This window comes from Barbus barbus (assembly GCF_936440315.1).
Source record: "Barbus barbus genome assembly, chromosome: 37".
NCBI lineage: Eukaryota > Metazoa > Chordata > Actinopteri > Cypriniformes > Cyprinidae > Barbus > Barbus barbus.
The window spans coordinates 22197397-22211409 of NC_136715.1; the positions used below are offsets into that span (position 1 = coordinate 22197397).

At 38.4% G+C, this 14013-nt stretch overlaps 1 long non-coding RNA gene across 1 annotated transcript; it reads left to right on the plus strand.

Moving 5' to 3' along the window:
- Window positions 1-7720: 7720 nt before the first annotated feature.
- On the plus strand, window positions 7721-13623 carry LOC306856890. The gene is made up of 3 exons (XR_013783045.1): window positions 7721-7853; window positions 9903-11301; window positions 12438-13623. It is a non-coding gene; the product is annotated as an uncharacterized lncRNA (long non-coding RNA).
- The last annotated feature ends 390 nt before the right edge of the window (window positions 13624-14013 follow it).

Below are 14013 nucleotides of genomic sequence, written 5' to 3' on the forward strand. Positions count from 1 at the left end.
CATTCTCTAAACTGTGCAAATGTCACAACTGTTTGCTGGAACTTCAGAACTTTATTGCATGTCTGCAAAATGTAGTTACCCAAAATATTTCATGCTTCAAAACCTAGTTATCGTGTCAGTAATTTGGCCAAGGCCTCCAAAATATAAAGTATATTTGTCATCGAGTGAGCCACACTGGTCAAAATGTTTAGTGGTTTTTTCACCATGACAGTCAACCATGGAATTTAAGGTTTTATTAAAAAATAAAAAAATAAAAAAATCTGATATTTGTTGAGAAGAGTCAATAGTACATAGAAAAAAAAAGTATATGACCATTTGTATTTATACAGTACATTTATTTTTATACGAATGTATAACATGTAAAGTAGTGTGAAGTGTAGCAGTGCACTCTGTTACAGTAGTATTACTGTAGTATTGTAGTATTACAGTAGTATTGCTGCACCCTTCAGCCATTGTAAGGCCATGATTGACAAGATTATTTAATCTGATATGCACCTCTGTCCTTGGCCTCTTCTTCCTCTTCCTCTGTTTTGCCTCTGTACACTTCCATGCATACACTTACTCCTCTTCTTCCTCTCGGCTGTTGACCAAAGCAACTGAGAAAAACTGTAATTCTAGACTCTAGGAAATAGAAAAATAGCAGTCAATATATAACATACACATGTCAGTTTCACTGTGGTTTAAAAAATAATTATGGAATATGTACCAATATGGATTATGTAATGCATTTGCTTGAGAGTGTGGAAAGCTGCAAATTAGACAAAGGGTTTTTAAGTCAAGTCAAGTCACCTTTATTTATATAGCACTTTATACAATACAGCTTGTGTCTGTATTGTACAGGGAAAACATGTGCTGTTAATGCACAAGGACAATAGAAAAGTCAATTTGTCAGTTAAAGTCAGTTCATTTTTTATTCAGTGATGTGATCATCCAGCTCAGCTCAGTTCTCTTTCAAACAGTGTCTGTGCAATCAAGTCAACAATATTGCCAGAAATTGTGTTCCCAACTAAACAAGCCAAAGGCAACAATGGCAAAGAACCAAAACTCCATCTGTGACAGAAATGGAGAAAAAAAAAGTAGTAAAATATAAACATAAACATAATAATAATAATAATAATAATAAAAGCAGAAAATTGTATTTGGACCACTTTAAGCTGCAGTGCATATGATCATGATTTGTAAGGACAACAGAGAATTTCTTTTTAGGTTTGGGGGATTTTTTTCAGTGCACTTAGCCTAGTTTTAAAATTACATGCAAAGCGCCATCTAGTGGCAATTAACCAAACCTGTCAGATAAGGGTGTGTTTTTATTTATTTATTTATTTATTTTAAAGGCTGTCTTTTATACAGCCCAAATATATACACTTTAGATGTGAAATGCAACACTTAATTGTTAATTGTGGTACATTTACAGTTAGCAATAGCCATTTGTGTAAGTGTTGCCTGAAGACCCACATTCAAACTATCTAAAATATGTCTTAAACTTTCAGTGGCATCACTCAAGTAACCACTGCAGCATCTAATAGATACACAAAAGATACACAAACCAAAAGACAAAAACAATTCTGTTTTACACTGTTTCGTCTGAGCATTCGCTTATCAAAGGTGACAATATTGTGCATGTTAGGCTGAGAGGTTCAAAATTGAGGTTAATGTTTCTCTCCGGTTTAGTACTGAAACTGCTCTTCAACTGTCCTCAAAAGATACACTGCCTCAAATGTGCAGCTGAACTTCTGTTGCGTCTGAAGATTAGTTTACCACAGCTGTAAGAGTGTGTGGGATGTGTGGAAAACATGATTGTATCAGCAATAGTTCTTTCTAAATGTCACACACACACACATCTATCTTTACAATCCAGACTGACATGCATGCAATGTGTGTGTTTGGAGGGCTGTGTGGTGTTATAGAGCTCTCATATGACTCAGACAGAGAATCCTTGCGTCTGTGTGTGGGCTTCACTTTAGTGTTTGAGGCCTCAGCATGTCACTAACATTTCAAGTGCAAGCAGAATAAAGCAAAAGTGCAGACGGGTTACCCTGATAATATTAACACGTCTGACTGTTGTTTGGGTCTATATTTGGCGGGTGAAAAACAATGTAAAATGTGACCCAGTTAGGAAAAATATGTAATGGAATGATGTGAAGTCCCATCAGTTAAAAGAAGGAGTACTTTCATGAGATCTGTTTTGCATGAAATGTAATCATATTCTGATGTACAACTATATGGACATAATCTTCAATGTAATTGACGCCCACTGATGTTATCAAATGTGAAATATATAATTTCTGCACCAATAGCTTTACGCATTTGGTGGACACTTACTCGTTTTATTTATTTATTTATTTATTTAATTATTAACAGTGCATTCAGTCTATACAATTTTTATTAGTACATGTATTTCCTGGAAATTGTTGACTGGTCCAGTAAACCACATAGAATACCCTAACAACCACCCCGAACAGCCTACAAACCACTCAGCACACCTTGTTACCCCATATCAACAGACTAATAACCAAAAAGAACACCCTAACAACCACTCAGAACATCTTGTTACCCCATATCAACCAAGTAACCAACAACAACCACTCAGAACAACCTAACAACCATTCAGAAACGACCAAACAACCACTCAGAACACTTTGTTACCCCATAGCAACACACTAGTAACCAACAAGAAAACCCTAACAAAAACTCAGCACACCTTGTTACCCCATATCAACCTAGTAACCAACAAAAACCTAACAACCACTCAGAACACTTTGTTACCCTATAACAACACACTAGTAACCAACAAGAACATCCTAACAAAAACTCAGCACACCCTAGAAACCACCACAAACACCCTAAAAACCACTCAGCACACCTTGTTACCCCATATCAACACACTAGTAACCAACAACAACCACCCAGAACAACCTAACAATCACTCAGAACAACCTAACAATCACCCTAACATAATGACCATGCAGAGCACCCTAGCAACCACTCAGAACAACTTTAACAACCACTCAGAACATTTACATTTAGTCATTTAGCAGACGCTTTTATACAAAGCGACTTACAAATGAGGACAATAGAAGCAACCAAAAACAACAAAAGAGTAACAATATGCAAGCACTATGACAAGTCTCGGTTAGCCTAATGCAGTACACGTAGCAAGGTTTTTTTGTTTTTTTGTTTTTTATGAAAGAAAACAAGTAGAATAGAAAAAAAGCAAGCTGTTTTTTTTTTTTTGGGGGGGGGGGGGGGGGGGGGTTAAGAAAACAAGTAGGTAGAATAGAAAAAAAGAAAGCTAGTGTTAGGGGGTCAGATAGATACAAAGAAGACTAATAGATACAAAGAAGACAAATAGATAAAATAGACTTAGAATAGAGAGTGAAAGGTCAAATAAAGATGGAAGAGGTGTGTTTTAGCCGTTTCTTGAATATGGCTAAGGACTCAGCTGCTCGGATTGAGTTGGGCAGGCCATTCCACCAGAAGGGAACAGTTAATGAAAAAGTCCATCAAAGTGATTTGTGCCTCTTTGGGATGGTGTCGTTCACTTGCAGAATGCAAGCTTCTAGAGGGCACATAGGTAAAGGGGTGTAGAGCCAGTGGTGGTTTTGTAGGCAAACATTAATGCCTAGAATTTTAATGCGAGCAGCTATTGGTAGCCAGTGCAAATTGATGAACAGAGGTGTGACGTGCGTTCCTTTCGGCTGGAAGACCTGCCATGAGAGCATTGCAATAGTCCAGTCTGGACAGAACAAGAGCTTGAACAAGGAGTTGTTCCGAAAGAAAGGGCCTGATCTTCCTAATGTTGTATGAAGCAAATCTGCAGTTTTATCAATGTGGTCAGAGAAATTCAGCTTAGTATCAATCACAACTCCTAGGTTTCTGGCTGTTTTTGAAGGAGTTATGGTTGATGAGCCTAACTGGAAGGTGAAATTGTGATGAAGTGATGGGTTTGTTGAAACCACCAGCAGTTCTGTCTTAGCCAGGTTGAGTTGAAGGTGATGGTCCTTCATCCAGCAAGAAATGTCTGTTAGACATGCTGAGATGCGAGCAGCTATCGTCGGATCATCAGGATGGAATGAGAGGTAGAGTTGAGTGTCATCAGCATAGCAGTGATATGAAAAGCCATGTTTCTGAATGACAGAACCTAGTGATGCCATGTAGACAGAGAAGAGAAGTGGTCCAAGAACTGAGCTCTGAGGCACCCCAGAAGCTAGATGTTGCAACTTGGATACTTCACCTCTCCAAGATATCTTGAAGGACCTATCTGAGAGGTAAGACTCAAACCACTGGAGTGCAGTTCCTGTGATGTCCTTTCCCAATAGGGTTGACAGGAGGATCTGGCGGTTGACCTTATCAAAAGCAGCGGACAGGTCCGGCAAGATAAGTAATGAAGACTTGGAAGCCGCTTTTGCGAGTCTTAGGGCTTCAACAACTGAGAGCAAGGCAGTTTCGATCGAGTATCCACTTCTGAAGCCAGATTGGTTGCTGTCCAGGAAGTTGTTCTGTGTGAGAAAGGCAGAGACTTGGTTGAACACAACTCGTTCAAGTGTTTTTGCAATGAAAGGTAGAAGGGAAACCGGTCTGTAGTTCCCTAAAAGAGTTCGGTTAAGAGTGGGTTTCTTAATAAGTGGTGTTATACGAGCCTGTTTAAATGCTGAGGGAAAAACTCCAGTGTGAAGGGATGTGTTAATGATGTGAGTGAGTGTAGGTACAACTGAAGGAGAAATGGCTTGAAGGAGATAAGACGGAACAGGATCAAGCTGACAAGTAGTAGAATGAGTTTAGAGACTTCTGCCTCAGAGAGTGGCCTGGAAGATAAGGGGCAGAAAGTGTCTAAACAAGACGTCAGAGTAGAGCAGAAAGTATCAGTAGCACTGTTAGCATCAAGAGATGATAACTGTTTAGGGGGAGGAAGCATAGATAAAACCATAGCAGATAGCCGGGAGGGTGAGAGTGAGCATAGGTTGCATCGAAAAGTGACATGTGTTGGAGGGATATGTGTTGTGTCAGGAATCAGTGGAGTAACCAGAACATGATCAGTGGAGCAGTGTCGTGTGTAAATAAGGTCCAGCTGGATGCCTGATTTGTGAGTAGCCGTAGTTGACACTCATTTGAGATCAAAAGAAGTAAGCAGAGTGTGGAAGTCTGCAGCCTGAGGTTTATCTAGGTGGATGTTGAAGTCCGTACCATGAGACTCCCTGAGAGTACCATCCTCAGGAAAGGTTGAGAAATTATTGGAGAGTGCTGCAGGTGGAGCAGTGTCCTCTGGTTTGATCCAGGTCTCTGTCAGGACCATGAGGTTTAGCCTTGAATGAGTAATAATTGAAGTAATGAAATCAGCTTTGTTGACAGCAGACCATTCCAGAGACCAATAGAAATAGGAAGTAGTGTATTAGTAGACATAGGCAAAGTGTGCAGGTTGTTAGGATTGTGCTGCCTACTGTGTGAAGCGAGTGGTAGTGATAGTAGAGATCTGGAAACGCATAGTAAGAACTGGTTATAAAAAACTGAAACAGTAGAGAAACAAGTTGTAGGAAAAAGGACAAACAAAAAGTGATACTTATGTCCCTTGCCGGTGTCCCTGCCCGGTGGAGTCGCTCGGTAGAGTCGATGGTCTTTACACTCTTCAGTCTTCACACGAGGGCTGCCGAGAAACTACACATTTTTATACCCGTCTAACAAAGCACTAATTGAATTCAGCTGGACATACTTTCCTGTTTATCACAACAAATGGCCAAGCAAGCGCACGACACTGACAAGGTATGTGATACAGTACGAGACCAAATGCGATTTCAGCAAGTCTTAACACAGCAAACAAAACAAGCATTTCCTAGCAACGACACATGCTCTAAACACTAATGAGACAAGTAAATACACTTACGAGCTGCTTTTAACTTCTGCTGATAGACTGCTTCTCTCAAAGAGTATTTCTTTAGATTGTCTTCTGCTGGCGCTTGAACACACTTTCCTGTTTATCACATCAAATGGCCAAGCAAGCACATGACACCCTTACAACTACTCAGAACACTCTAACAACCACTCAGAACACCCTAACAACTACCCAGAACATCTTGTTACCCCATATCAACCTAGTAACCAACAACAACCACCTAGAACACCCTGACAACCACTCAGAACAACCTAACAACCACTCAGAACACCCAAACAACCACCCTAACATGAAAACCACTCGGAATACCCTAACTACCACTCAGAACACCTTGTTACCCCATATCAAGGTACATACCAACACAAAAGACACAAAAACCCTAGCAACCACAAAGCAAAGCTCTACTAACCACTTAGAACAGCTTAAAAACCATATAACAAGACTCTGGCATCTGCCCTCATAATAACACTTTAGCAGCCATAGTAACATCATTCCAACAGTAGCAGCTTTAGAAATGCATTAACATTATTAATTCAGAATATCTTAGAAACCATGAAACAACAACTTGGTCTGCACTAGCAACAGCACTGCAATGAGCTAAAACCAATCAAAAGACTTTATCACCCTGATGGCAACAATCGCGAACACCCTAGCAACTGCATAGCAACATAATAGCAAAAATTTACAACACTTTATTAAATGTATAGCAATACTCTTGCAAGAGACAACCTGCATAGCAATGACTAACAAGCACTAATAACACCTTAGAAAACTCAGAACACCTGAGCAACCACACACTGCCCTGACAACCACCCACAACACTCTAGCAACTCAGAACACCCTGAATGCCATGAAGAAATGCTAACAACTGATCAAAAAGGCATTACTATTAACTCCTTAGCAACCTTATGTCAACACACTAGTTTCTACCCTAGCAACTGCATAGCAATAAATTAACACTCACAACGCCTTATCAAATGTATAGCAACATTCTTGCATGAGACAAAACCCTAACAACCATTCAGAAAAGCTTTGACAATCACTCAGAACACCTTAGCAACTACATAGCAATGCCCTGGCAACCACCCAGCATTTATTTAGCATTGTGTTACCATAGTAACATTATACCAACCACTCAGAACACCATAATATAGTAGATTTACACATGTACTATATTAAAAACTCAGAACACCTTAACTACACCCTGGATTCTACTCTAGAAACTGCATAGCAAGTGTTGTCAAAAGTACCAACTTGGGAACCAGTCAGTACTGAAATTTAAAAAAAAAAGTGTCAATACCAGCATTTCCCGCAATAATTTTGAGCGCTGTTGAGCAGATTCTTAAACACCTCTGATTGTCCATTGTGTTCACATGCTATATGCCTATATAACAGATATGTCAGTGATTGGCTACGATGACCGTCGCTTCACGTTCTTCACCGAGCGCTTACACAAATACAGTACATACGGGAACATTTGAAAGCCGTGTCTAGCAGATATATTAGGGATCCACTGACGAATCTGATGATAGATGCAGCTTTCAAACGCTGGCATGTGTATCTGTGTAAGCGTTCATTGAAGAGCGTAAGGTGATGATAATTGTAGCCAGTCATCTGTTATATAGGCATATAGCAAGTGAACACAATGGAAAATCAGAGCTACATACATTACATACATATGTAGCTACATACATTACAGAATATATTGAAAAGAGCAACTTTCATGGTGTGTGTGTGTGTGTGTGTGTGTGTGTGTGTGAGAGAGAGAGAGAGAGAGAGAGAGAGAGAGAGAGAGAGAGAGAGAGAGCATCAGCCACCAGACAGAGTTGAGAGGAGAGTAGGAGAAACTGAGAGAGAGTAGGAGGAATGAAAATAAGAGTTTATATGCAAGTCAGCATCACAACTGGATGCACAGCATTTCAACAGCACAGACCTTTATGTTATGTAAAGCAAGGGGTGTCTGAAGGTAAGGTCATTTTTAGTTTGTTTTATTTATATGTTTGGTGTGCAGTGGCACTTTTCTATATTTGACAGTTCCTTTAATATAGTCAAAAATGTGCACTTTAGAATTTATTTTATTTTTATTTTTTTTTATTTGCAGTAATGTAAATGTAATTAAGCACAAGTTATGTTGTTATGAAAGTACTATTAAAAAAGCTAAATTTTCTTTCATTTCATTTTTCATTTCATAACACTTTTTCTTTCATAAGTCAGCCTACATTATTTCATTTGCATAGAACTGCACAGTTGTAAATTTAGCTTTAGAGAGAGCAGTACAATATCACCAGTCTGAACCTCCTCTATAACAAAATGCAAGGTATATTGCTGTTATGTGCTATAGACCACTGATAATTATATATATATATATATATATATATATATATATATATATCATTCAATCATGCTGTAGATGGGTTGCAGAACTGAGGTGAATTCTTGGATCGTTCTGCTCATTAGGCTCAAATTCATTTTTAGCATCATGACATTCCATGATAAATATTCACTTTTCCAATCAAATGTCTATTTGCTGTCCCACAGAAATGTGCAATTCTTGTATTTGCCTATCACTTCAAATTCAAATAGTGTTAATGTTCTGTATAGCATTACCTGAAAAATGTATATAGATTGAGGGCTATAAATACTGTATGACAGCATTAGTCATTTCATTTGAACAGCTGGGGGATTTGAATAGGTAAATACCTCTTTCCACAGTTCATACCTCAGGTGATAGTGTGATAAGCATAATGTATTTCTGACAGCGTGGGAAAGTCTAACACTGAATGTGGGGTGAAAATCGAAAGAAATGTTGTAATGGACCAGGTGCATCCCATTCAGAAATGAGATCAAAGATTGGGTTGTTCCTAATTCATTTCAAAACGGTGTGTATTTGTAACCTCTCCTACTTGCCATAGTTATTTTATTCTTGACCCTCATGACAGTCCAACATGCACTGTTATTATGGAAAATTTGTTGCCATAGAAACGCCCTGACTCGGGGGCAGACTGAAGTTTGTAGACTAAAAGCTGGAGTGAGGCAGGTTGTCTGGCGCTGAATGCTGTTATTAGTGTACCATTAAGCTATCAAATTGTTAGCGAAGAGACACTTGGAAAGTATAGAGCACATTTCTCCAGGGTTACACTTGGACAAAAAAAGAAATTATATTAGCAGTTAAAGGAAATATTAAGAAACATTAAGAAAGCACCATAAATTAAGCAGCTTATTTCGTATGAAAACCAGGGGCCTGTTTCATAAAACAAGTTTACCAAATAAGCCAGTTTTATTTAAGTTAGTCTGACTTATTATCAGTTGATTTGGTTCAAAATAAGTCAGACTAACTGAAATAAGCCTGGTTTATTTGGTAAACTTGTTTCATGAAACAGGCCCCTGGTGTATCTGTTCAGATGTATCTGTTCTACTGTGTTTGTGGTTCATTTCGGTTAGTTGCATTGGCTTTTACAACAGTGGTCTTAGACTTTATACTGACACCTATTGGCATGCATGCAGCATTGCATAAAAGGAGCTTCACAATATTTCTATTGTAGAAATATAATATTTGCATGCATAATGCCCCGCAATATTTATTTATTCCACAATCAGAAATGGTGCCCAGCTAGGTATTTAAATGTTAGGCCTACATATTTACTTAAAATAAAGGACAATGCAAAAATAAAAAAGGTGAGTCTTTTTGGGGGCTGAAAGAAATGTGCATCCTACACAGTGTACAAAGAAGAAAACTAAAAATGAAATGGTAGTGTAATAAAAGTTAATAAAAAATAATAAACTTGCAAAGAGATGTTCATAACCAACATCAATATCATGCAAGCATAAAAACATAACATAGTAAACATTATACATTATAATATACTGCATCTTGAAACTTAAAATGTTCTTTGTTTATTTATTTAGCAGTTTGACTTAAATACAACATAACTGCTGCTTAAATGTGGGTTTTGCTATAATTAGATCTAGTTATATTTAACATCATCTAATTTACACTTTTTCTTTTCTTTTTCAGAAACCACCCAATATTACCCCAGTCAATATGAAGCCACAATTCTCCTTTGAGTCCTAAATCATTTTCCTCATCACAACAACTATTAGCACCTTACTCAGCTGAACTTTAATCATCCAGCAAGTGTTTATGCCCTCAAAATATATTCACAGCGTTTTCTTAAAACATCTCAAATGGTCTCATTCTTCCCCATAAGCAAATTTCCACCATAAACAACGCAATGTTATTGACATTTCACCACAACTACTAAACAAGTCGTTTTAACGAGAGAAAGAGGAGGAAAGCACAGCATTTATGTCAAATGTGATATTGCACAATCTTTGTTGTGCTCATGGCAAAAAATATGAGTTCCTCCTCAGTCTTACATAAATGGGATTCCATACCAAATGAACAGCCACCCGAGCCCATTTTTAAAACCCCTTCACCCTTTTGGAATCAGGATTTAATCTACAGAAGATCTAGACAAGTATGTGAATCCACACCTGATGTTGTCACAGATGGAAATAACGTGTATACTTACAGGTGTGATTTAGGCCCTGTCCCAAGCCCAGACCTCTCATGTGTTATAGGAGCAAATCAGACCCACCCTTCACCGAGCCTGAACTCTACTAGCAGTACATATTTATCACCTTCATCGAAATTACTTGTCAGCGATCCAAATACGCTGCACAGTATTGGAAGGGGTACTTCATACTGGAGTTATTTAACTCCAGGATTAGGACATGGACTTGTCAAAGGATTCAGAAAGCTGCATAATCCACAAACTGACCCACTGTCGGCTTCATATTTTTATAGAGGGTTTGTTAGGGATACTCTAAGAAGGGATATTCCAAATGAGGAAGTCAAAATCTGCATGCAAAAAGAGAGACCGAGATATTCACATTGGTACCACGAACCACAAAGTCAGCGAAGAGATCTTGGGAGACATTATGTGAAAAACAACCCACTACTAGGTTCTCTATTACATACAGATCCTAATAAAGAATATTTTAAACACAATATTGAGTACAACCATCACCAGCCGCTCAATTTGAATGACCCTACTCATGCTGTGCCTGAAGAATCACAGCGGGAAAGTGAAAAGCGAACAAGAAAGGAGCTCCCCCTGCTGGTCTGGAGAGAAGAAGCTGAAAAACACAATCTCCAAACAAACACTAGCTCACACTCAAAATCCTCCTCTTCTGCCCTTTGGTTTCTCCGTCGCTTTGCAGAAGGCACTTTGGTGGAGCTCGAGGGCGGCCGGCTGAAGCGGGTGGAGGATTTAAAGATGGAGGATTTGGAGCGGTGTGCTCAGTTACATCCTGAGCTGACACTGAAGCGTTTCACTGTGTTGAAGATGACTCCTTCACCCACCCCAACGCTCTCATGTTTACATGTGGAAACTGAGCATGACCACTCACAGGTAAAAAATCCAATACTCCTGACATGCTGCACATTGGACTTTAAAGGAATAATTACATCTTACTATTCAGACTGTCTGTATAACACCTGCCTAGGCTATTTTTGTGTTTTGAACACAGTTCTGTCATGACAACTCTCAGAATGATTAGTATGATAATATACCTGGCGATTTTAATGTGTTTGGTCTTGGCGAAATAGATCTGATACACTGCTGCTGCCAATTCATCTGCAGGCATGCTACTGTAAGCATGTAAGAAATACTGATGCTGCACTTATAGCGTACATGAAATTACCTCGTAGAAGATCTGTACAGGTGGAGCTGGGGAAGGTGGAGGGTTTCTAGTATGTTGCAAAATATTTAGCAAACACTGGCCAAGTGTTTGAATGTTGAGCAGCAAGCTCATTGGCTGCTGATGCACCATGTGAATAATGATGTGATTATATCCGATTGAGTGACCTGTGCCATCTAGAGTTTCATGCCAGAACTTTGCATTAAATGGAAGGATATACGGGATATTTGCATTAGTACCACAAACCACAAAGTCAGAGAATCATGAGAGAGATTATGTGAAAAACAACCCACCTCTAGGTTCTTTATTACATACATTTTAATAAAGAATATTTTAAACACAATATTGAGTACAACCATCACCAGCCACTCAATTTGAACCATTCTACTCATGCTGTGCCTGAAAAACCAAAGCTGGAATGTGAAAAGCAAACAAGAGAGGAGCTCCCTCTGCTGGTCTGGAGAGAAGAAGCAGAAAACACACAATCTCCAAACAAACACTAGCTCACACTCTAAATCCTCCTCTTCTGCCCTTTGGTTTCTCCGTCGCTTTGCAGAAGGCTCTTTGGTGGAGCTCGAGGGTGGCCGGCTGAAGCATAAATTAAATTACTATTAACATAAATGAAATTACCCTTAGCAGATCTATACAGGTGGAGCTGCTGAAGGTGGAGGGTTTCTGAAGGATGTTGCAAACTACCAAGCAAACACTGGCCAAGTGTTTAAATGCTGAGCGGCAAGCTCAGTGGCTGCTGATGCAACAAAAACAGGGAGGGACATAAGGAATAAATTATGGCACACGTCATTTTCTGGAGAAGTATGTCTTTAAAATATTTACATTTTCTCTGCAGTTGTCACTGGAGGTGAGTGAAGGGCTTCCCTTCTTCGTTTGCAGTCATGGCTGGTCCTCCTGTAACCCTCAACATACAAGTCAAACCTGCAGACTACAATGCCGCCAACTAAAGGTGGGTGACGTGTGCCTGGCACTGACGCATACGCCCGCCTCTTCATCTCAGCCTGCCAATCAGAGCCTAGCTGAAGTGAGTGGAGATCATGCGGCCCCAAAGTGTCATGCCGAAAACAAACCCAAACTTCAGAAAAAAACTCAATCAAGAAAGAGACACTTCACAGCTCCTGAACTCCAAGGTACACAACATTGAAAACTGAGCAGCTAAATGCTAACTTGCTAAGTCATATATTGTAAAATGTTATTGAAGTTTTCACTTACTTTTTTATTGTACATAAGTATTTGCACATTGTAAATACCACCTTTTGCAAATATAAGTGTGTACATAGTAACTGCAATGTTACCAATTCAATTACACTACCGTTCAAAGCTTTAGGGTCAGTGAGTTAATTTTTTAAAATAAATAAACATTTTTTAAAGACAATATTTTATTTATTAAATTGTTCAAAAGTGGCAGTACATTTATTTTTACATTGCTAGAAAAAAATATATATTTTTAAAATATATGGATTTCTTTTATACTTTCTATTCATCAAAGAATCCAGCAAAAACGTATCATAATTTCCAGCAGCACAATGTTTTTCAACGTTGATAATAATAAGAAATGTTTCTTGAGTACCATATCAGCATATTAAAATTATTTATGAAGGATCATGTGACAGACTGACAGGACATGAAGACTGGAATAATGGCTGCTGAAAATGTATTTTTGATATAACAGGAATTCAATCTTGAAAAATATTATAATAAAAAAATGCAATGTAATAACATTTCTCAATATTACTGTATTTTTGATCGAATCAATGCAGCATATGAAACTTCTTTCAAATATTAAAAATTAATTAATATCTTACAGACCCCAAAACTTTTGAACAGTAGTTTATTTTGTTACAAATTACATATAAGACCTCCTTACAACATTCTTACAACAACTAACAACAAAATTGGATATTACAGTAGTTATTTTTGTTTTGCAGTCTATAATTTCCATGGGCTTCTGTTAAATTGGTGGAAATCTATATACCTGTGTACGTCTAAAAGCTGACAAAATAAACAGCATATATATATGCAAATAATATTTATGACATCATTTCCTGCTCATGGGTGTGTGTGTGTGTGTGTGTGCATGTTTATGTGGTTTATGAGGACACAAATTTGCATAATGACATGGGTATGACAGAGGTATTACAATATGAAGGTGGTTTATGAGGACACTGCCTATGTCCCCGTAATTCAAAAGGCTTAAAAAACATACTAAATGGTGATTTTTTTGAAAATCTAAAAATGCACAAAGTCTCCTGTGAGGGCTAAGTTTAGGTGTAGGGTTGGTGTAGGGCAATAGCACACACAGTTTGTTCAGTATAAAAACCATTACGCCTATGGAGAGTCCCCATAAACCACAAAAACCAACATGTGTGTGTGTGTGTGTGTGTGTGTGTGTGTGTGTGTGTGTGTGTGTG